The sequence below is a fragment of the Macrobrachium rosenbergii genome, chromosome 11, assembly GCF_040412425.1.
Source record: "Macrobrachium rosenbergii isolate ZJJX-2024 chromosome 11, ASM4041242v1, whole genome shotgun sequence".
Lineage (NCBI taxonomy): Eukaryota > Metazoa > Arthropoda > Malacostraca > Decapoda > Palaemonidae > Macrobrachium > Macrobrachium rosenbergii.
The window spans coordinates 39,775,617-39,794,364 of NC_089751.1; the positions used below are offsets into that span (position 1 = coordinate 39,775,617).

At 37.3% G+C, this 18,748-nt stretch overlaps 2 long non-coding RNA genes across 2 annotated transcripts; one reads left to right on the forward strand and one right to left on the reverse strand.

The window, feature by feature from the left end:
• Window positions 1–4,186: 4,186 nt before the first annotated feature.
• On the reverse strand, window positions 4,187–6,045 carry LOC136843344 (uncharacterized). The gene is made up of 3 exons (XR_010854529.1): window positions 5,915–6,045; window positions 5,407–5,514; window positions 4,187–5,006 (listed from the first exon to the last, which is right to left on the reverse strand). It is a non-coding gene; the product is annotated as an uncharacterized lncRNA (long non-coding RNA).
• A 3,271-nt stretch (window positions 6,046–9,316) lies between these two features.
• Window positions 9,317–14,182, forward strand: LOC136843345 (uncharacterized). The gene is made up of 3 exons (XR_010854530.1): window positions 9,317–9,471; window positions 9,782–10,168; window positions 12,388–14,182. It is a non-coding gene; the product is annotated as an uncharacterized lncRNA (long non-coding RNA).
• The last annotated feature ends 4,566 nt before the right edge of the window (window positions 14,183–18,748 follow it).

The window sequence follows — 18,748 nt, forward strand, 5'->3', positions numbered from 1 at the left end:
CCATTTTACGTGGTCGACCCAGGTGATTCATCATTAATCCCTTGTCTGGCCGACCTGTCTTAGTGGGACCTGGCTTTATCAAACTGCATCAACAATAGAGAACAAAGAATGATTAATCGTATCGTAAATTGTCTGTCGTAAATGTATCTATCTTTCAGCTTATGAAAGAAAGACATGATTTTTTCCCCATCATTTTCGAAGGAACATGTATTCCGACTAGGTAAAATTTTTTGCCAAATTTGTTGGTAGTCTGAATGCAAGCCACGGAAAGCTCTTTGACATTAGTTCTTCCGATACTCATTAGATGGCGTGCTTGCGCCGGGGGATCAGTTGGTGACGGGTTACACTATTAGTTGTGGAATGATTAAATTTATCGAATATATATCACAAATGCAGGGCCATAATGATTCTTGCGCCAGGCCATGCGGTCTTAGAACCGACCAATAACAGCGATCTGATTAACCTCTCTACATCTCATTGGCCATCGTTCATACATTTGAATTTGAACCTGGAGCAGAAGAGGCATGGCTTACGTCCAAGACTTCAGAGGAATTAATTGCTAGCAGTTGCCTACGGATTTCATTCCACAGAAAACATTGACGAGTCACGGAGCTATTTACATAAGACCGGACTACTCAGCAATTCCTGGTAAATTGAGGAGCGATATGGTCCTATTTTTAACATTTTACCGTAATTCCTACTTCTTAGTAACTGAAGACATTTTTGCGAAACCCCTCATAAAGGGGCAAGATGCAAAACCCGTAGCTAGTGGGGATATGTTTAAGTCTGGTTAATTAAGGTAATATTGTTAAGACTCTTAACCGTTAGTTGATGTTTAAGCAAAGGCCAACAGTACACGATATCATTCCCCTCTACACATATCGTGCTAATGCAGTGATTTTTTTTTTTTTTTGTCAAAGAAAACTAAGTGGATAATATATTTTGCTATAGCCATACCTCGGTAACTAAAACCTGGTATCGCAACAAAGGTTCTGTCCCCCATCATTCATGTGTGAGGTTTCATGGTATAAGGAAATGTGTAACTTTCTTGGTATGTAACTAAATAGGACGTCACATCAGCAATTAAAAATGTTTCATTTTTAAGTTATCACTACTGCATTCATGTTGGTTTTAGATTGCCTTTTAAGGGAAATGGGAAGTGATTCAGTTCACGTTTTTCATAAGGTTGCTCTTGGCGAACCCCTTATTTCTGGTGGTTTGATATTTACACACTCGGTCTGTTTTAAAATAATTGTTTAGTCATTTCAACTTTAACTTTTTAAATTCTTCTGTAAGTTTTCTTTCATTAATTCAACTGCATTTCACCATTAGTAACCTTGAGTGAACATTTTTTTCCACAGTCCGTTGCATCAAAATCTTTTGAAATTGAAGCACTTTCATATTTTTTTTATTAGTAATTACCATACCATCAGTCTCCCTCAAATTTCCGGTTGTTACAAGGTTAACCTACAGCAAATGGTGCCATGCCCCCCGGAACGTTGGCAAAATCCCAGAACTATTATTTTAGAAGTTACTGAGAAAGAGAGAGAGAGAGAGAGAGAGAGAGTAGGCTCTCTGGATGTCTTTATCATCTCAAGGCTCTAAGGTATTAATCTTACTGAACTGAAAGAGGCTATAGGACTATTTAAAGAGTATTTCAGCGCTCTTGACAATACCCAGACTACTTACGAATGTTCTATTACCAATGAGAGCGAACTTAAATGGGACCTGAACGAGGGTAACAAGTTACGCACGGAAAGTCTGAATTCCCAAAATATTTCTTATCCAACAACTTTACAACTACAGTTAATGGCCTTTCTCTGTTATTTTTTTCCTTCGCATCACTCCATCCACAAAAAAAATATTACACATACATGAAGGCATTCCGCATTACTGTCTCATGTATTTCAATATGTGCTTTCCTTCCATTATCAATACCTTAATTCTCATCATATCTTCTATACCATACATCAGTACACTGCACATAGCATTTGTATTAATTCTTTCATAAGCTTTTTTTCAATGGCCATGTATGCCATGGAAAACTATTTCCATTTCCTAAGTCTTCCCACCCCTTCTTCCTTTTCCAAGCGCGCGTGCGCGGGCGCGCGCGCGCACACACACACAGTTCTTCCCCTGTCGGTCCTCCTGTAATGTCTGCCTTTCTCTAACAAATCTTTTCATATAATTTTCCTGGTGCAAAGAATAACGTCAAGTCCTTATAATTATCAGTCTACTAGATCAGCTTAACCTTATACAAGAGCATTTATTCCACTCACGCATTTCAGAACCTTATCCTCATCTGTTATTCAGTAGCGCTTTCACTACCTTTGTAATCGCGTCAACTCTTGGGGTCCTATTGTTTAACCCGTGGTTCTCAATCTTTTTTAGTGATGGCACCTAACTAATGTAATCATTACCATGGCACCCCTTCTTCACCATCCCACCAAATCGCATGAATATATATATATATATATATATATATATATATATATATATATAATATATATATATATATATATATATATATATATATATATATATATATATATATATATATTTGAGTAGAGAAACTGATAATAATTATATGAAGTCTTCTGGTAACTATTTTTTACAAATGTTCATTGAGATGATCAAGCTAAGACAAAATTCATGACAATCTTGCGGCACCCCTAGGCACTGTCTGTGGCACCCCAAGGTGCCACGGCACCCAGTTTGAGAATCATTGGTTTAACCTTTTAAACTATCCTTATGCCCTCAACAGTCACGTCCATAAGCATTTTCTAATTACATTAACTCTTCCTAGTCTTATCTTGTTCTGTTCTGCCTTTATTCTCTATTCCACATTCAGTTAATCTTCAAAATCTGAGAGACTCGTTTTACTGTGGCTGTCATTTCCTATTACCGTATACCCATTTTATTTCATTTCGTTCGTTTAATCCTCTCGTTACATAATCTCACTCCTGAGTTCAATGTTAAAATGTCATATCCTTTATTCCCTCCGACAAGTTACCAATGAGATTTTATTTTTTCTGTATTACCTGCTTTATCCACCCAAACGCGAACTTCCAATATGACAGAAGGTAGTTTACTGTTAAAATTTATACACTATTTTCTCAGTCTGACGACCCCATCACACAGGTAAAATAATCTTCCCATTCCCCAATTAACTTGAGTGATCCTGAAATGAAATACCAATACGGTTCGAGGATTTGTTTCCCTTACCTGACGGACTTAATGATGTTCAGGCTTCTGCTTTCCATGCTTGTAATCAGCCATATATCCCCGGGTTACACTTCATTGTCTCCCCTTCAACCAACTTTTTTCTGGCCCTTGGTAGACAAGACAAAATTTGCTTTTCTCAGTAACACCAGCTCATCTGATTATTCCTCTTTACATTGAAAAAATGTATTACTTAAATTTATGTCTACCTCTCCCCAGTACTGCACTTCCCAATCACTATCACAAGAATAGTGATCTTCCCGTGCTGAGATTTTTGGAAATTGCCAGACAAGTTATAGAATCTCTTTTTATCCGATACTAAGTTTAACGGTCAAATGAACTCCTTTAATAATTGGAGTCATTAAAAGTTATAGTTAAATACAGGCAAAACTGTATGGAATAAAAATTTTACTTTCCCCAGGTGCCACACGCACTTATCCGGTGCATGAGCAGCAACGCCAGCCTTTTCAGTTACTATGACCCATAAGAACTGCATTTTGTACTGTGACCAAGTATGCCTATACATTATCTACCAACTTTGTTCCTTTTATAGTTGAGAAGCATTCTTAGGTGGAACCTACTAAAAATTAAATTTTGAGAACAATAATTATGCATGAAAACCACGGTAAGTAAATGCTTCAAGTTTATAGTTCAATTACATTGACGTGCTAATTTGTTTTTACTTCCAATCTGGAACATAGGTCGAGCCTCTTTAAATTACTCATTTTTAACAAGCATGGCTGACCCTAAGGATATATATGTCCAATAGCTACGGAGTCACTGTCGAGCCTATTTGTTTTTAGTACATATATGACAGTATTCAGTGTATACACAGATTGGCTCGAAATTTACTGTTCATGGAGAAGCACACAAATGGGAACTATATCAGAACATTGAAAAACTGGAAAAACAAGGGAGACTTACCAAACAATAATAAAAGTACATTGGGTTATTATACAAGATAAGCTTTGCAATTTCAATTTATTCGGCATTGTAAACACATACATGAATCAAACTCACGAAACAATCCGTACAATATTCAATACAATCAACAAGTTACAAGCAGTAGCCTAGTTTTATTCTCAACTCATTTTAACTAATACTCAACAGACAACATAAGTTCAGAATTATTTTTTCACGACTTTTCGACGGTTTCTGTACAGTGGCGACAAGGTATCAAAACTGCATTGGCTGAAATAATGTTCATTAAGGCAAAAGTTTCTAACAGGTGATCTCTTTCCACGAGGCGAACTAAATACCATTAGCAAACAGCTTAAAAACTAAATCCAGAATTCGATGGTGTCTAAACTAAATGCGTCCTAAAACACTGACGTGACGTCAGCAAAAGCTAAAATGAAACCACTAGCAGCAAATCAGTCTACTTAATCTAAAACAACAAAAGACTTTAAAACACTTACATCACAAAGCCTCAGAAAACTTAAGCTATCAAGCCAAGCACTAAAGCACTATCAGCCATTCAGCACTTAATACAGTTAAATGAAGAAACTAGTTACAGCATCTCATTGTTACCACTAAAAGCATTATTCCAACAACGATAAAGTTAGAACATGCTTTACCAAAATTGACCCGTCGAATGAAGCTTCGTTGGAAAAATTGTGCTTAAGTTAACAATCGTGTTTAACAAAAAGCGCCTTATTATGCGCTTCCCCACTCAAAGACCACCACAACGTATTAGTCACCAGCACTAAACGAAGACCGCCAACACCTCACCATAGTAACCAACATCAGACATGCCACTTCACCGAGGTTCCACCAAACCATCCCTTAAAAGAACAGGGAACATGAAAGGAAATGATTAAGAATTTGGTTATAGTCGGTTCTTTACATGGTAGACAACGTCCACCATGTTAAGTCCTTGAGCCACCTTTGCCAGAGCAGCACCGCCACCCCGACAAAGGTGGCCCTATTTAATTGGTAAAACGTAAGCCTAAGTAAATACTAAATTTGCCTTTAGAGAACATTTGAACTGACAAATACACAAGTTACTTTAAAAAATACTTTGTATAAAGTTAAACTAGCTATAATTACGTTAATGCAAGTTATCTTTACAAAACTTTACAAAAAATTACAACTAGCAAAGAATCCACGAAACTAAACATTTGGATCACTAATTTCACAGCCAAAACTAAGTTAATATTTTAGATAAAGTTTTAACTTGCTTACCTTTAGGGTATGTTGCCCTGACGATTATCTGTTCAGCCAAGGTCATAGTTCGCGAGTGCTATACTTCTGGCGTTTATGAAAATTAGACTGTCGAGCGCATCAACTGATCTGCAGTAAAGAATTTTTAGAACCAAAAAAATAGCAGGTATGTCAAGCTTATTTTACTGCTCCCTTCAGTAGCGATTTGTTCTTAAAATTAACCTTGTTCTTAAAATTAACTTTGAAGGCAAGTATTCAGTTTATAACAAGTAATGAGACATGGGTAAGGTTGATAATTTTTTCTACGAAATTGGCATTTAAAGTTACACAAAACCAAGGTCCAAGAAAGCCGAAATATACCTTAATATCACGGCAAAACCTTAATTAGCACCAACACCCAACAGAAGACATCGACAAAAACTCTCAGCGCAACGTACTGTTATGTACACATCGGTATTCAGATAAATACGTAACAGTAATTGGAAGGGATAAAATGACAACTATTACTCCTGCTGATGCAAACACCTACCCCAATTAACGCCAACTAACAGAACCCAAATAAAAAACACACACACAGTTCAGTACTATGTTATCAACTAATACCCCAACGTTCGCTACAGAATTAGGATATTGTAGCCAAACTCGTCCCACCTAAACGTTAGCATCCAAGCCAAGGACTCTGTAGACAGGTAAAGGCTCTCTACCTGCCTGGTTACACCCATGGACGCCGGTGGAAAGTAATCGTTCATTTCGATCTAATGGTCAGTTTCACGGCAACAGTCTTCCTTTCATTGTGATATCTAATATTCCTCCGTCCATTGCAACATTTTAATATTCCTTTTTTCATTGTCCTTCAATCCTTGCATTGCACGTCTGAGTAAAGCCGGACTAAATGGGGGAGGGACCCAGGTAAGGGTCCTCACCTTGGACTTAATTCTAATTGGTGATTACCTCAATAGGGATAATCTCGCCCTATTTGAGGCAGTGGGATTTAAAAGAAGCTTCTAAAGTAATCAGTGTCACCTGCAAGGTATTTTTAACATAATCCAGGGCAAATCTTTATATCAAGTCTAAAATTGCCCATAGTAGTAGCGGAGGAGTTAACAGGTATACCAGCTAACAGAATACGTTCACTCTCGAAAGCGGTAGCGCAGTATTCACACAAAAACGATAGACTACGATCAGGCAAAACGAGCACAGCTTTGGACGACTAACGAAGCTAACCAAAGCGGCGTAGAAGTCACTGAATGTTTATCTTAGCGATCTGAAAGCATTATTTGGGGATGTAATGTAATGCAATGTATTCTTATGCAACTTTTAGTGCAAGAAGTTATGAAATCCCTGCACACACACACGCACACATATATGTTATAATGAAAACGTAATTATTTATTTTTAATATTGAGTTGCTTTGGATTTTTGGACAACTAAAGCAAGTTTTTGTTAGATTTGTTCAGTTTATGTCTGTCCCGTGAAGGCTGGACTTGGGTCTTTTCCTCCCTTCAAAGGGTGGTTGTAATTTAACAGATACGTCATCCAAGTAAACGTAAAATTTTATCTTTCCATGTTTGATGATGATTCGGCTGTTCGTTGCCCGTTTGTTAACGGCTCCCTTTAGAAAGGTTTTCAGCGACTATATTCTCTGACGGCTTGTGGCAGTTTGCTGTATCATTTTGAAGACGCCCTCGATGTCTTGCTGCTGGTAGCATCTTGGAGGGTGCTGTTCCTTGCCACCCCCTATGAACAGTCTTGTTGCTGGCATCTCTGCAGTTGTGCAAGGGATCGTGGGGACCCCCTTCCTTGCATTACGCATTTTTGGAGGCAAGCCCGCCAGTCATCTGCCCTTGCCCTCAGCCTGCTGAACCTCTGGAGTCGTTAAGCGGTCTCCCAGGGTCGGAGAAAAGGGTTAGATCCCAGACCCTAAAAGACAACCCGTGTTGAGTGCCGCCTGCTTTGTGGCACATAAATGAAATGTCTTAAGAGATATTTCGTTGCGTGGTTAAAAGGGACGACTTTATATCAGTCATAAGTATTAGAGGGGTTACGGTTAATTAATGTCAATGCGGTGATTTTTTTTATCTCAAATGTATGTTTATTCTGTATTCAAGTTTGTAAATTAGGTTAAGGCTAATTTCTTACTTTGTCTCCTATTATCACACCGACCCGTGCGTATGAGGTCTCTACAGTATCTCGCTCCTATTCCTTTCTATTTTACGTCAGTGTGCCAGTCAGCTAGGTGAATGTGCTTTTGGCATTGTCATTTTTTTCTTTATACAACATGAAATTACAAATTAACGAAGTACAACAAAAAAGGGTTAACATAGATTCCTTACTAACACAAAAAAAGGGACAAGGTTCAATTAACGAAGTACAACAAAAAAGGGTTAACATAGATTCCTTACTAACACAAAAAAAGGGACAAGGTTCACATTATATTTAGGAGTACATCTTGAAGAAAACACAAAGATACACTAAAACCAACGAAGCCATTCGATTACAATTAAGATTTATAAATAATCTATTTATTTGGTAAGCAATTTCCCAAGGTGTTGTGTATTTTTCTTCCCTAAAGTACAGTCTTTAAGGGATTTTTGTAATTTTAAGGTACTTACTGTAATGAATAGTTGTTTTAGTGTCTGTTAACCTTCTCTTTGAGAAAATACTTAGATTTTTTTTTCTGGTACTGGTCCTACTCATTATCATAGTGGTAGATCGCAGAATGTCTAAACTCGCCACCATCTTATAGGGTTCATTAAGTACTCGAATTAATTTTAACATACATTCCTTAGTTTTTGGGCTGGCCTTGCCAATCCATGGGAAATGTGGCGCAGTTTTAGTGATAAATAAAATATGGCTACAAAGATAATAGGCGCCCCCATCCCCCTCCAACCAAACACTTCCGAGGCCACCCACCCACATCCTATTTGTCAGTCTGCTTCCGAGACATGTCCACCCTTCCCTTCGGTTTTCAGTATCATTTGGACTGTTTATTCAGTCCAGATTAGTTCCATTGTCTCAGTTTCATGAGGCACGGAGATTGTGTGCATTTTTTTTTTCACAGTTAGATTTGGAGACATTTGCTAAAGTGTATGTAGAAAAAACGAGAAAATGCAGAAAAAACGAGAAAATGCGATTTTTTTCTGAGTGTTTCCTTTTCGCCAAACATTCATCGCTTTCTTTTGGTCGCAGTTGGAATCATTCAGTGTTAGTTTCCCTTTTCTCATAACAGGCTTGTTTCCTTATATCAGCAACATTCATGTACCTCATATAACCTGTGTATCTTTGAATCCAGGTAACAAAGTAACAGACAAAAAGTCACGGGAAAAAGTCAAATTATTCATTCCTAGTGACCCCTTTGCGGCGTCTTCAGTACAAGCCCGTTCTTGGGGATCACAGTGAAAACGTAACAAAAGACTGTAAATTAATGTGACTGTTTTCATGTGACTTTTTCCTAGCCAAAATTGTGATTTTTTTCCGCGACTTTATTACCGGCCACCGTAACTTGGTGCTCCTGTATTCTGTACGAACAAGGCATTTAGTTAACAACCTCAAATTATCCTTTGTCTAATTTAAATCCCCATTCTTTCATCGACAAAAGCTACATTTTCTCCTTTTATTACTATATATATCGTATGAAATGAACGCGCCCTCACTGTCCACTCTCGCGTTCAGTGAAAGTAACATTCCACACCGCAAAATTACTGTTTGTCGATTATATCAACGAAGTTAAACCGAGAAGGAAAGAAACCCCGACTTTCGACAACGGAAAATTCAAGTTTGGTAAAATGAAACAGATCATTTAACAGGAATTACCTATTCCCGCGTTTACTCTTTCACCAGCGTCCATGGGTGTGACTGTGACAGGCAGTTTTACCTACCTACATAGTCCTTGACTGGGTGGCGCTAGTGTACTGTATGTCGAACCATGCGCGACGGTATGCTGTCTTTGGTGTGTTGGTCTTCATCGGTGTTGGTCGATAGTACGCGAACGAATTTGCTTTGTTGGTCTTTGCCGGTGTTGGTCCATAGTGAGCGGTTGAAACTCGGGTTGCGTTTTGAACGGTTGGCCCCTTGGGAGCTTGATGGGTAAGTGATTGTGTTCATTCTCTTGAAGTAACTGATATTTTTAGTTGTCCTGAGTGTGAACGTGGAGAGGATTAATGTGGTCAGTGTTTTTGCCGTTGTCCAAGGTTTGGGTTTTAAGAAAATGATAAGTTAGGTTTGTTATATCATGGTTGCTGGGAAGTGGGTTTTTTGGTGGTCTCGCAATCGCCGAATATTTTTTACTGAAGTTTCCCTTAAATTAGTGTGCACCCTCAAAAGATGGATTAATATACAGTAAAAATGGTCTGTTAGGTAAGTTTACTGTTTGTCTAGAAAGTGTTTTTCATTACAGGTTGTTGGAGAAAACTCGAAGATTGCCTAGGCTTATCACAGGAATCGCCTATTTCTATTATTTTTATTACAAGTTGGTTGGAGAGAACTTGAAGATTGCCTAGGCTTATCACAGGAATCGCATATTTCTATTTTTATTACAAGTTGGTTGGAGAGAACTTGAAGATTGCCTAGGCTTATCACAGGAATCGCCTATTTCTATTTTTATTACAAGTTGGTTGGAGAGAACTTGAAGATTGCCTAGGCTTATCACAGGAATCGCCTATTTCTATTTTTATTACAAGTTGGTTGGAGAGAACTTGAAGATTGCCTAGGCTTATCACAGGAATCGCCAACAGAATATTGGTCTTGCAAATACTCTGCAAAAGGCACATTGCCTGAGGATGAAGTAAGTAATTTTTCGTTTGCACAACAGGTTTTAGTCAAACTAATGGTCGAAATTTTTAGTTTTTGCGATGGAATTTTTTTCACAAAGAGGATAATTTGCATTTAAACTAATACTTTAGTAACTTTATTAATTTTAATGGTAACAGTGATTGTTTTTAAAGGCTACAGATTAAATTAATTTATTAATTTTAATAGTAACAGTGAACGTTTTCAATGGTTAGTTTAAATTGAGATTTGGTTAATTCTCTGCCCTCAGCTCAAGTGGCGTTAGCCTAGTTTTGTCTTGTTTTAACGTAAGCTGGATTAAAGTAGGTTTGTCTTGTTTTAACGTAAGCTAGATTAAAGTAGGTTTTAGTTTGTCATTAGGCTTAAGTTTTACCAATTAAATGGGGCCACCTTTGTCGGGGTGGCGGTGCTGCTCCGGCAAAGATGGCCCAAGGACTTTACATGGCGGACATTTGTCTGCCATGTAAAGAACCGATTAGCTTTTTATTTTCTTTCAGGATTCTGTATGAACGGTGTGCTGTGATAGTTGACGGCGAATGTTAGTTTTGCAAATGTGGTTTGGTGTAGACAGGGTTCTTAGCTTCGGGTGACAGTCATGCTGTGTTGTGATAGTTGACGGCGAATGTTCGGTTTGCAACTATGGTTTGGTGTAGACAGGGTTGTTAGCTTCGGGTGACAGTCATGCTGTGTTGTGATAGTTGACGGCGAATGTTCGGTTTGCAACTATGGTTTGGTGTAGACAGGGTTCTTAGCTTCGGGTGACAGTCATGCTGTGTGTTTGATAAGGTAGGTAGCGCGAGGGTTGTATGAGGGGTTGGGAATGGTGGTAAGCCCAGCACAAATAGTTACTCGCGGTATTACGATTTTGGTAAAGGAGCTTTTCATGATTATCGTTTTTGAAATAATGAAAATGCTGTTAGTGAAAGCATTGTATACTCCTGTTTTCATGGCACTTGTTTTCATGTCTTAAGTGCCGAGTAGCAGAAAGCTGTTCAGTGATAGGGCTAGCATAAATTTAATTTTCTTAGGTCTTGTAGTGGCCCGCGTTTTATTGTAGTTTTAAACTAAGCTAGATGGACGGGGTTTATGGCTAGTGATATCCGTTAACGTACTGGTTTATTTGTTACTGACAAATATGAAAGGTGTAGTGCAATTTTTGGCGGACGACGTAGACATCGCTAACCTAAGATTTATCAATTTCGACCAACTAAGAGTAATTAAAAACGTATAAAGTAATTTAAATCAATACGGCTGAATTTTTGAAGTGACAGTGACTGCGAATAGTGATGGATGAATTTCGGAATGACAGGGAGCATAGTGAACGCTGGACACTTAAAGCCAAGAAATGTTCCTTTCAGAGTTAATAAATTTTGTGTATTTTAGATTCCTAGACTGACTAGTTATGGTAAGGTTACCTTAGTTTCATAGTTTAATAATGAAATCGGTTTTGATTGCTGGAGTTTGAGCTCATTCTCTAGAGCCTTTAATTGAAGCTCAAGGTGTTGACTTGCATATTAATAGCTCCTGCGTATGCAAATGAGTCAAGGTAACTTACGATTAAGTGTATATATATGCATTAAGTGGAGCACTTTGTGAAGTAGCTTTTAGACATAACTGCTCTCGACAACAGCACTCTTGTTTTAGTGCTGTTGAAAGTGAAGTTTGAGTTTGAAGTTCTGTAGTTTAAAGCAGAGTAATGTTGAGGTTGTGCACAAGGACTGGATGATCAGTTTTAATATTTGAGAAGCTTAAGTGTTTTAGTTGGGTTAAGGGGGGGGGGCCGGATTAGATGCTTTCAGAACTTTGGATTGAGCTTTTTTTAATTTGTGGGAAGTTGAAGGATTTCCTGTTTTAATAAAATTTGATACTTTTGGGTTTCCAGAATTTGGAGTTAACCAAGAATGTGTAATGTTAAGCACCACATAATTCTCAAGAGTGGAAGGCATTTGTTGTAATTTAAATGTAGAAAGTTAGTCATTGTAAAGTATTTCAGTACTTTATAACGAGTCTTGTTTGATTTTAAGCATTAAGCCAATTTTTAAGTAATTTGGTTAACAGTAAGCATAATTTTTTTGAGCTTACTGGTCCGTGCTAAGCATAATAGTTTGGAATTTCTTTGAAAAGGGGAATTTTAAACGCGAAATCTGTTTAAAGCAGATTGAGAACCTATTGCTAGATTTCTCATTAGTCATACGTACTCAATACCCCCAACAGAATTGTGAAGAGATCCTGACAAACCCAACGTCAACGCCAAATTTTGTATTGGATTCCTGGTAGACCTTGACGTTCCAACAAGGTTGAGCAATTCAGACGATCAGCATTGAGTCTTGAACACTTGTGAAGCTGGTGTTTCTTTCGGGAAGGCTGCAGTAAAGTTGTGTAAATCAGTGTATACTTCAGTGCATCATGGAAACTTTATTTTAAATAAATTATTGTAAAATATATTGACGCCTGTTTTAGTAGTTTTGCCCTAAGGTATCTTGAGTGGTCATATTAAGATTTGGTAATTGGTATTATTCATAATGGTACTAGTTAATTTCTGTAAAGGAATATTAAGTTCCATTGTCACTTGTAAGCTTATAATCCAGCTCTTAATTTCTCCAAGAACTGTCTTGCAAGCAGCTCTTACCGTTGCTGACAAATCTCGTTGCAATTAATAATCCTCAGCTACTTGGTGCTTGTATATCATTGGGTGGGTGGCAATTGCAATAATCTAATGCAGGTTAATAAATGAGTAGGCATGCATTTTACACATGCCTTAGTGTTTGGTTGCTATTGTAAGAGGTAAGGAAGAGTACTAACCAGAGGGGTGAAATTTTAGTCCTAAGGCGTTTAAGTGAACTGGGCCTGAGATCATCACTTTCACATAAAGGTTGTTGGCTAGTGCAAAGATTGTCCCAAGCAAGTAGTCGTGAATTAATGGCTGTGACTAACGTGCAATACTAAGTTTTATTTCAGTATGAGTTACAGAATAAATGTAAATATCAGTTTAATGTATGCTGCTTTAAAGAGCATGGCTGCAATTTTTTGCCCTAAAGTACTATTATATAGACTAAGTTTGAAATTTTTGACATGGTTTATTGAAATGGCTGTGCATTAAAAAGGCTATTCAAGTTATTGAATGACATTTTAATTGATTTGGTTTTAAGCTGGAGGTGACACTACTTGGACGCAAGTTTATACTTGTGCCCAGTGCTATGGTTTCCTAGTTACTTACGGCCAGTACTATGGTTTCTAAGTTGTTAGCTGTCACCAATGATGTTTTTTATATGGACATAGCGAAGTGGCAATATTTTTAAATGCCCCCTCCATACTGAGCAAACAAGATCTTTGGTTGCAAGGCAGTGTTATAGGTCACTGATTTTAACACGTAAAATTGTGATAGAGTTGGCGTAAGAAGCTCAAATATACTTTTCAAGAAAACTGGTACGACGAGAATTTACTTTGTTTTACGTTTATTTGTAGTTTTAAGAATTGACCCTAATGCAGTACATATCGATACATAAATTTTTTTTTCGATAACTTTTTTGAATGGTCGTTGTTTAATGGTACTCGTGTAAATTTCATGACTGTCATTTGTTGGTTTTTTTTTTTTTTTCAGGGCATTTTATCCAGCCCTTTTTACTTCGTTTTCTTCAGAGTAACTCCCTACTGGTTACAAATCTCATTGCAATAAGTACTCTGCGATTTCCTAGGGCTTCTATCATAGGGCACCTTCTGTTTGTTGCTTTGTAGACGATGCATCACGTATGGCTGTTGTGAGATGAGGGTAAAGGGGAGTACCAATTTTCGAGGTGTTAGTTTGTAATCCAAATGCAGCACGCAAATGGTTTTGGACTTGGTTCCTCGTGGATTTTTCTTAAAGAATGGGTAATTAAGGTAAATGACTTGATGCAAAGCATGCCTCAAGCTGAAAGTCTTGAAGTAAATTGCTGAATTTGACAACTTAGCCACATACATTACTTGTGTACTGAATAAACTGGAAAATAAAATATATGAACTACCATGAGTGCTGCTTTTCTTAGGAACCTGTTTAGTTTCTATCCCCGTCAAGTAACCGGTTATCAGTTTTAAGTATCAAAATGGCCGTGCATTAAAAACGGGGCAATGAAATAGGTATTCATTCCAACACTTCATTCTGTGCGGTTTGGCTACTAGTGACAGTGAGAAAGACACATACTGTAAGCTGTTTTAATGAAGTTCATCGTACCAAGGTGTGCAGGTATTGACAATGCGATATATAGCCTATGTTTTGGATATTAGGGATGGAAAACTGGAAATCACAGTACTGATTTACTTTGTCTCGGCTGTCTTGGTCTTGGAGATGAGTCTCCCAAACGTGAACTTGACAGCTGGTTTTTGAGTCTTCCGCCAACTTATCGTCACGTAACCGTTTACCTTGAGTGATAAATCTGCAGGCAAAGTAAAGATTTAATGGTATGGAAAGTTATTGATACACCTGGTAACATGAAGATTAGCCTACTCTTATTTTATCTAGATGTCCCTTATTTCTTTAAAAGCAGCCTTTTAGATTGTAACAATGGCTTGTTGAGTTGGTCACGTTATTAGTATTGATATTCCTTACGCCCCGCTTTCGGTAAAACTCGTCTGATTTAAAAGAAAGGCTTCAAGTTTTCCAGTCATGGTAAACTTGAAAAATGTTCAAATATTTTTATAATTCTAACGTCTGGTCATTACCCTTAATAGCATCTAACGTCAATGGACGGCAGTTTTGAAATTAAGCCATTTCACTTTTTTTTGGTAGATGTGCATTTTGACTCTGTATGGTATGTTTTTTCCAGTTCAATTTTAAGCTGAAGGTGACACCTTCCTTGGAAGCAACGAATGCATGGGCGTTAGTGGTTTGATACCTTTCCTTAGCAACAGACGACTTATTGTGAATGTATTTTCATGCTCTGTTATCCGGACTTCGTCGAGCAAGCAAAACTGTATTTCATTGCGTGGAAAGCTGCCGGTGGGTTAATAACCAACATATTTACATGAAGTTCTGTGGATGTGGAAGTTTCGTGGGACTGGCTCTGAGGGACCATTAATTATTAGAGATGTTCACTCAACCTTGGCTTTACGTTGTGTAATAGTAAACCATTGGATTTTAGTTACTGGATTTTTCTTTGGTAGTATTGTAGTGATAGTGATTTAATGTTTATCTGATGAAATCCAGATCAGTGATAATGTATATGATAGCTAAAATTAGGATTTTTCCAGTTTGTACTTTGAAATATAAAAAAATTGAACCGACACGCGGTTAAAAAACTATTTCAATTGAGAGAAATGTTCAATCCACAAGTATGGCTTTTAGGCCACTTGCGATGCAAATATACAGTTAGGATTTTTCCCGTTTGTATTGAAATATAAAAATTTGAACCGACATGCTGTTAGAGTTAAAACTATTTTGATTATTGAAATATAAAAATTTGAACCGACATGCTGTTAGAGTTAAAACTATTTTGATTATTGAAATATAAAAATTTGAACCGACATGCTGTTAGAGTTAAAACTATTTTGATTGAGATAAATGTTCAATCCACAAGTATGGCTTTTAGGCACTTTATTATAAATAAAGTTGGAGTCCAACTCAGTACTTGACCCTCGTCATAATGTATAATGTAACCCTTCTATCTAAAGCAACTACTGCACTCGACAATGTTTCTGTCTTGGCAATTAACCAGTCTTACTACAGTACTAATTCTCATACTTACACTGTTCTATCTGCCATGTCATTATCTGTTTACTTCTCTTTTGCTATTCCATACTTTTAATTTTTTCTATTTAGTATATTTACCAGTTTCTATTAACTCTCACTGAAAATAACAGAACTGACCCAACAATATCACAGTTTCTGCGCTTATTCCTCGTCGCTGTTACAAATTCTTCATATTTTCTTATTCCCCGTCGCTGTACAAAATTCTTCATATTTTCACCTCATTTTGCCCATCAGCCGAGTTTCATTTCCAAATGTTAGAACAATCTTGTCCGGTAAGACCAGCTGATTGTCAAATGTGTCGTTAATTACACAAGGAGGTGTAAAATGCCATTCGAAAGTTTTGAGTTCGAAGTATCTTGGTGCCCACAGGCTAAGACAAAGTACTTAAATAAGGTTAAGTCCTCCGTAGGGACGTTTTGCCATCAGTGTACTTCATGCCTTCGGCCCCTAGCTGCAACTCCTTTCGTTCCCTTTGCTGTACTTCCTTTCATACTCTTTCTTCCACCTTACTTTCTACCCTCTGCTAACAATTGATTCATAGTGCAATTGCGAGGTTTTCCTCCTGTTATATCTTTCAAACCTTTCAGCGCTGAATGGCCTCATAGGTCCCAGCGCTTGGCTTTTGTCGTAAAGTCTATATTCAGCTCAGTAAGGTTAAGTCGATCTACAGGATGAACCAATTTGATAAAATAAGCTAGAGGTTGATACCGTGTTCAGGCTGTCGAAACAAAAGTGATTTTTTATAAAACAAAATTTTCAAAAGCTCAAGTTGTTAATGGGAGAGGTACTTTCACGGGGGGTGACGTAATTGAGTAGTTCTGTTGTTTCACTGCATTGAGATATTAAAAGCTCGAGTCGTGCAGCCTTGATTACACTAAATGGAAATGGGTTTTTAAGGATATATAGTAGTCTTAATGTAACCCTACTCTCCAGGAAGCGCTGCCTTTATAAAAAAAAATCAGTTCAGGATAACTAATGGCGAGGTGCAGGTTAGAATAATTAAGACAATAATAAACAGTCGCTTAGAATGATAAAGTGCACATTTGAAAATAAACATGAAATTGCTATAACGGGTCCTGGTAAAAGTTATAAAGGATTTTTTACCGGCATTCTACTCATCATTTATTGTTTTGTATTATCAACGAAAAATGTGTAACTATTCAGTTTTCAATGGGTGATACTCCAATTATAGTGGAGAGTTACGGAGCTGAAGACCTGAAAGAGATTCCTTACGAACGATACACGGTTAGTGTTCGCAAAAAAGTCGCACATGGCAAGAAAATTAAAATACACATCTAGAAATATGCAATTACAATATAAAGCAAATTAAAAGAACACCAACGAAACTCAAGTACCATTTCCAGTAGAGGAAGGAAGACGGGTGACCTGAATAACGAAGGCATGTCCATTGTTTACGCCAGGTATAGAGGGGTGCAGGCAGTTTGGTTGTTCATTTTCGGAACAATCGTTTTTATAAAGAGCGATTCGAAGACCGCTGGCTGCTGCGTAGAAGACGCTTTTGCGAGAATTTTAAAGCGTATATATTCGATATTACTTTTGCATCTCTTTGCATGGTCACGGATGCTCGAAAATTCAGATGATCCTTCATTATCGTAGTCACTCTTCTTCCTTCCTCTGTTGGAAATAACACTTGAGTTGCGTTGTGTTCTTTTAATTTGCTTTATATTGTAATTGTGTATTCCTAGATGAGCATTTTTATTGTAATTTCATTTTACTATTGTAAATTTTTAGCTTGAAAACGAGGCTGGTCCCTGAAACGTCTTATCAATAAAACTACGCCCATGGATGTGAAACACACGTCTGCATTGAAACCCTCCCCGCTGTATGTATGTATATATATATATATATATATATATATATATATATATATATATATATACACACACACATATATATATATATATATATATTATGTATACACACCCACACACACAATGCGATTATCAGACATAAATTGGAATATTATAATGGGTGGTGACTGAGTCAAAGATGAGGTCGTTGAGTAACGCAAAAAGCTATCAACATTTCGAGGACGTAAAATGATAATCCTGCTCATTATTTCATTGCTGAGACATTCAAAATCTCGTGAAAAACAGTTTGTGTAATAAAAATCCACAAAATTTTCAAAACTGACTTTGACCGTGTGAACCTTGATGCTCTCTCTCTCTCTCTCTCTCTCTCTCTCTCTCTCTCTCTCTCTCTCTCCAGAGCCGACGTCCCTTTGGATGTTTCCGACTTTATTATGGCACCTAGCAACACCCCAACCAGTAGTTCCGTGATATGGGTTGTCATCTCGTCTCGGCCTCCACTTTTAAAACTCTTCATAGGAAACCTACCCTCTCGCTTTGTATTTTAACGTAAACACTGAATGATGTTCGAAAGTCTTTGCTTTTGTATTTTGCATTGCAATATAGTTTATTAATTAATTGTTGACTTTATTATACATTATTTCATTACTCAAATGTTGTATATTTCTAGTCGATTTTTATGTGTGTACTTTATAATACAAACTATGATTAGCAGAAAGTGCTCTAAATCTAGACGACGACTGTTTGTAAGCTACCGAGTTTTCTGAGGTTACAAGGAAATCCAAAAACTTACATTTATAGAGTGCTTTTTAAGTTTTGATATCAATGGCCTGAATTTGCAATTTTACACTTATTTTCATGTACCTTGTTAATACGTTTAGTCTTCTTCCTTTGTTTCCTTTATGTTCTATGATGTTTACTTGTACTCCAAAGTTACGCTTGGTGCTCCTTCTTTGTTGCTTGTCTGGACTGTGATATTTGTTTGTACTACTTGTGGGAATAGAGGCACCCAGGTTAATAA